The following is a 5,577-nucleotide window of genomic DNA, read 5'->3' as shown; positions in this document are numbered from 1 at the left end:
CCACCCTGAGACTGGATGGAGCGCGGGTTAGCGCTCCCAGCTCTCCTGGCTGATGCAACCACCAGTCAGATATCATCACGCACCCAGCCTCATGACGCCGACATTTCTATTTATAGCACCAGTCAGGGGCAGAAGGGAATATCATTCTGTAACCGTAATTCTGAAACAGTTATGGTTAACTATTGACAATTAATTTTACAGCTCAGTTTTAGGATATTTAAAAATTAATTCTGGATATAAACTTGCTATAGAACTGAATACCATAATCTTACGGTCAGTACTAAATCTTCCTTTTCAAAGATTTCGTGTAATGAGCAACGGTGACAGATTAGAGAACCTCGAGTAAGATTCATTGGAAACTCGGTGAGAGGTCGCAGAGGGCGGCACAATATCGTAGTTACTTATTCTTCAAAAGACTGACCACACAGGTCCCTCTCACACAGACTTCTGTTTCAAATTCTGTTAATGGTGACATCGAGATAATTAGGGTCAACAAGCTAAATTGTTTTTGACAAAGTCAGCCATCAGCTTGAAGATTGCTTTGAACTCCACTGTGCTTTGCTAGACATGGTCCTGTTGGTCGTGGTATTCTGTTTCAATCCCATTTCCGAATGAGCACTCACAGGCAGGTTTTGATGTACCTGAACAAGCCCCGATTCACTGTATTACTCATAGAAAGCTTTCAAATAATGCAAACTCCAAGTAGGAATATCACAATGTAGGAAAAAACAGATTGTTACTTACCGTAAAGAAGACACGTTAAATTGTAGACAGGCACAATTAAAAGACAGTGACATGAAGCTTTCGGCCAAAGCCTTCATCATAAAGAAGAGATGCACACCATTCATACACACAAGCAAGCACACCTCACACACACACGACCGCCAACTCCAGCAAGTCGGGACTCCGACACGAGGTGCTTGAGTCGGCGGTCGTGTGTGTGTGAGGTGTGCTTGCTTGTGTGTATGAATGGTGTGCATCTCTTCTTTATGATGAAGGCTTTGGCCGAAAGCTTCATGTCAGTGTCTTCTAATTGTGCCTGTCTACAATTTAACGTGTCTTCTTTACGGTCATAGAAAGGTTTGATGGAGATGAAAGTCTGACCAACCCCCAGAATAAGCAAAATATTAGCACAGAATACTAAACCGATTCGTAAAAATGGTTCAAATGGCTCTGGGCACTATGGGACTTAACATCTGAGGTCATCAATCCCCTATGCTTAGAACTACTTAAACCTAACTAACCTAAGGACATCACAAACATCCATGCCCGAGGTAGGATTCGAACCTGCGACTGTAGCGGTCTCGCGGTTCCAGACTTTAGCGCCCAGAACCGCTCGACCGCAACGGTCGGCCACCGATTCGTAAAACTCGTTATAATTATGTATTGAATGGACATGTGAAGAAAGAATTACATGGAAAATTTGCCAAGATAAACTCATTAGCTGTGAAGGAAGCACGAGGAAAAATTCAGGTGAGCGTGAAAGTATTCGGATAGTCAGCATACTTTGCTGGACAAGTTGGGTGCAGTAAATAATTGAGGCAAGAGACAGAGAAATGAAATATGATGCAAAAGCAATCACTCAGCTCATGAATACATACATGGAGGAAAGGAAGAACAAGAAAGGCACCCCTTGGTTTCTGGCTCTATTCTAAGGTTGTATCCACGGATGACTCTGCCATATGTAACTGTGCAGTGCGTGTGACTATTGACGTATGCTCTGCTATTAATTAAAGTTGCAACATCAGCAAGCGGTTGGCATCAACCGTCAACTGTACATTGCTTGGCCATGAAAATGATTAGCACTTACAAAAATTAAGCAGAGGTTTACTCATTCTGAAATCACATTTGTGTGTTGTTTGTTTGTGAAAATGTCGTGTTATGTCTCGTGTAAGGAGTAGAAACGTTTAGCAGCACGTGTCGGGATTCAACAGTGGCAGGACCGTGGCCTATCTAGACTGCGCTTTATCGTTCCGCGACACTGCTGCTGGCGTTTGTCGAACTCCGACTGTTGAGCGAGTTTGGAGATCCGTACTCAACGCCATGAATGTTCTCAACGTCCCCACATGTCTAGCAATGTGAAATACAAACACTAAAAGACTAACACCACACAGCTAGCAGTAGTTACAACAGTGCCACGTTACACCAGTACAATTTTTCACAAGCCGGTCGTTGTGACCGAACGGTTCTAGGCGCTTCAGTCCGGAACCGCGCTGCTGCTACGGTCGGAGGTTCGAATCTTGCCTCGGGCTTGGATGTGTGTGATGTCCTTAGGTTAGTTAGGTTTAAGTAGTTCTACGTCTAGGGGACTGATGACCTCAGATATTAAGTCCCATGGTGGTCAGAGCCCTTTTTTAGTTTTCACAATAGAACAATGAAAAGAGTGTGAATTAAATAAATGAGTTCGTAATGTGTGGCCGTTGCCATAGGAGAATGACACCCACAACAACTTATAACTGAAGACTGAACAACGGCGTCGTTCATAAAGACAAGTTCTTAATGCAAGATAAAAACGCAAACAGACGTTACAGTTTTCGAACCAAGCTGGTTCCATGGGAGGACAATATCCACACAACTTATGGGTGAAATCTGAATGCCGCTCTTGTTTCAAATAGTTCGCGAGTAAAGCAGTTGCACTTGCATGGTGAGGGTAACGCCTCGCAACTAAGTTTTTGAGCACAGTACTTGGAACACGCCAATATGACGTGGATCAGATCCGCAAGCACCGTTGGTTTCTGATTACGGCGATGATTTCCAACCACTGTAGATGGGCGGGGTAACACCCGTGTCTTAGCCACATGAGGATGCGAGAAGTCACATCACATCTACTAAACCTGAACGAGGTGAGCCATGGCCGAGAAGAGACGTTCGGCTGTTATGGTCGCCAGGTGGCCTCCCTCATATTGCTGGGATACGTGCCATTCACAGTTCCACTGGTAATAAGCAGCTTTCTTCACCATCGAGTTGAAATACGTGCAAGGAATCGGTTTTGGCAGGAACTGTCCTTCCTTAATGCTCCTCTTAGCGAAGCGGTCAACAATTTCGTTATGGGGAATGCCATGATTACATTTTATTCTAAGTGAGCGGAAGTCAATGCCCAATACCCGCGAGTCTGGTATGATATTCAAGAGAAGTCTGCTTATGAAACGCCGGATGTTGTAATTTCTGCAACATTCTTTGGGATTTCGTTAGGATCAATACGAACCGGAAATTCTGCGTACCATAATAAATAACTTCCCAGATGGCCAGGAACAACAACACGCTTTCACCGTGGAGCGACCAGGAGGACATTGGACGCAGAGTGGCATCACCTCGACCTTCCAGAAGTGTCCTGGTACTGCACGTAGTATCTGTTGGAGGTATCCGTTTGCAGAGATTAGAAGAAAAACGAGCGTTAGTATAATGCAGTCGTCATCCTCATACAGCCCCGGTGCTTGTTTGTTGTGTTATATGATGCTGTTGGGTACACAACACGATCACCTATGTTTCGTGTAACTATAACTTTTTGGTGTGCCCAAGCCGGTGACTGTGCCCTAGATTCTAGGTCTCCGTGCCGTTATCTTTCAACAAGATAACGGCCATGCTGTCCTGACCTACCTCGATACAAAGGTTATCCGACTGTAGCCCTGATCAGATTGTTCCTTAGATCTTTTACCCAGTGAAAGCATTTGGTCATGGACTGCTGACAGACTAGCACTCCCTCATTCACCAGCCACTACTATTGATGAATTGTGGCACAGAGTTGAAACACCGTGAAATGAAGCACCCATATCTGTCGTCCAAGCGCAGTTTGACTTGATGCCTAGCCGGATCAGAGCCATTGTGGCTGCCAGAGCTGGAAGCTCTGTCTGCCACAAATCACCAATAAATTTAATCCTATTTCCTCCTACAATGCTGTCCGTACAAACTTCGTTATCTTCTATCCTTCTTCGTGTTGCAATTTTTATGTCCAGCTTTGTATTTACGGCTATGATGTGTCCACACCCACTTGTTGACATTAAAATGAGCTAAATTTCGAAACTGACCTGTAGCTCTTATTAAAGTAAGGGAGAATGTTGTACCTAGAGGATAGTGTAACTAGGAACAACGTGGTTCTTTGATCGGTACTACACTTTAGCGGCTCGTTTTAGAATCACACGAAGACCGCCATAAGCAGTTTCCGCAATTTTCTACAATTTTTGTTGTTATTGGACATGAGGCTGTGTTTTGTGCAGCATTTGTAAATATTTTGCGTTCAGCAGATTTCAATTCTGTATACTATATTAAAACTGTTTGGAAAATATTGTTAATCTTTCAGGTACAGAATTTTATAATGAGTAAAATACTATATATTTTTAGAACCATTTACATAACATGTGGACATTTGAGTCATACTTCGTCGGTCGTGCTCCATCTTGTACCGTGAAAAGGAACAACCATGGAACACATGATATTTACAAATGAACTGGGTTTCTTTAGTGCCTTAACAATTTTTCCTCTTTTGGAAATGAAAACGTGTGTTAGTTGCCAATTTCAAAATGTTTTTAACGTGAAAAGGGGTTTCCATAATACTTCTCCTTAATTTTATTTCACTTGCTTATTATTGGTGTGTAGTTGAGTAATAGCGTAACAAACTATTAAATAGAGTATTGACAAGATTTTCTCAGTTGCAACGCTGTTAAATATCAATCGAATATGTGTTCCCAAATACATGACCATGCTGTATTATGGAACATGTTTTCACATGCGGAAAAACCTCAGTTTTCCAGAGTAAATTTTGTAATTCCAGAAAGTGCCTGAAAAATAAAGTCATTTAGAAACGGAATAAGAAAATATAATTCCAGAAAGTGCCTGAAAAATAAAGTCATTTAGAAACGGAATAAGAAAATATATAAAACTTCTGTTTGAGGGCTGGCTAGAGATGAAAATCTGAAAAGTGTGCCAAGGTAGAAGTCTCTCCCCTACTTGTTTGAAACTAATAACTTGGTGAAAACGATGTGTTTCTTTCAGAGGACAGCATATAACTTTTTTAATGCAGAGCGCTCTTCCAAAGTAGTTTCGGGGCTACCAAAAGGGTGTGTTATAGGCTCGTGAAAGTGTTCACTGATTCAGCGAGAACAGGAAACATTTGCGAATAGTACTGTTATCGCAGATTCGGGTACGTCGCAGGTCATTTGAGTCCTTGGATACTGCTTCTGCATAGGCACTGTGCAGATTGCTGGGAGTCCTACGCCTACGTGAGGTGGTTTCCTGGCGCATTGTTGCACCAAGCCACCTTTGTCCTTAAAATTGACTTAAACACCCACCTCAAAGTTGTAAACATCCGAAAGGATACAATACGCGTTCTTGGGAGCAAATAAGGTCTACATCTGGTTATCACTCGGTCGTGTAGTGTAACTGTAATACGTTCAATCCAGTATCTCAGAAAGCTAATGTAAGTCACACACGTACGGTAGCGTTCTCGCTTCCCGCGCCCGGGTTCCCGGGTTCGATTCCCGGCGGGGTAAGGGATTTCCTCTGCCTCGTGATGACTGGGTGTTGTGTGATGTCCTTAGGTTAGTTAGGTTTAAGTAGTTCTAAGTTCTAGGGGACTGATGA

General features: G+C 42.9%; 1 protein-coding gene across 1 annotated transcript in view; it reads left to right on the top strand.

Annotated features, from left to right (window-relative positions):
• The window catches only part of LOC124596637 (tyrosine aminotransferase), a 189,236-nt gene that overhangs the window by 68,780 nt on the left and 114,879 nt on the right, over positions 1-5,577 (top strand). The gene's annotated exons all lie outside the window — the stretch shown is intronic.

The sequence above is a fragment of the Schistocerca americana genome, chromosome 2 (genome assembly GCF_021461395.2).
Source record: "Schistocerca americana isolate TAMUIC-IGC-003095 chromosome 2, iqSchAmer2.1, whole genome shotgun sequence".
Taxonomy (NCBI): Eukaryota; Metazoa; Arthropoda; class Insecta; order Orthoptera; family Acrididae; genus Schistocerca; species Schistocerca americana.
This window is presented reverse-complemented; position numbering and strand designations above follow the sequence as displayed.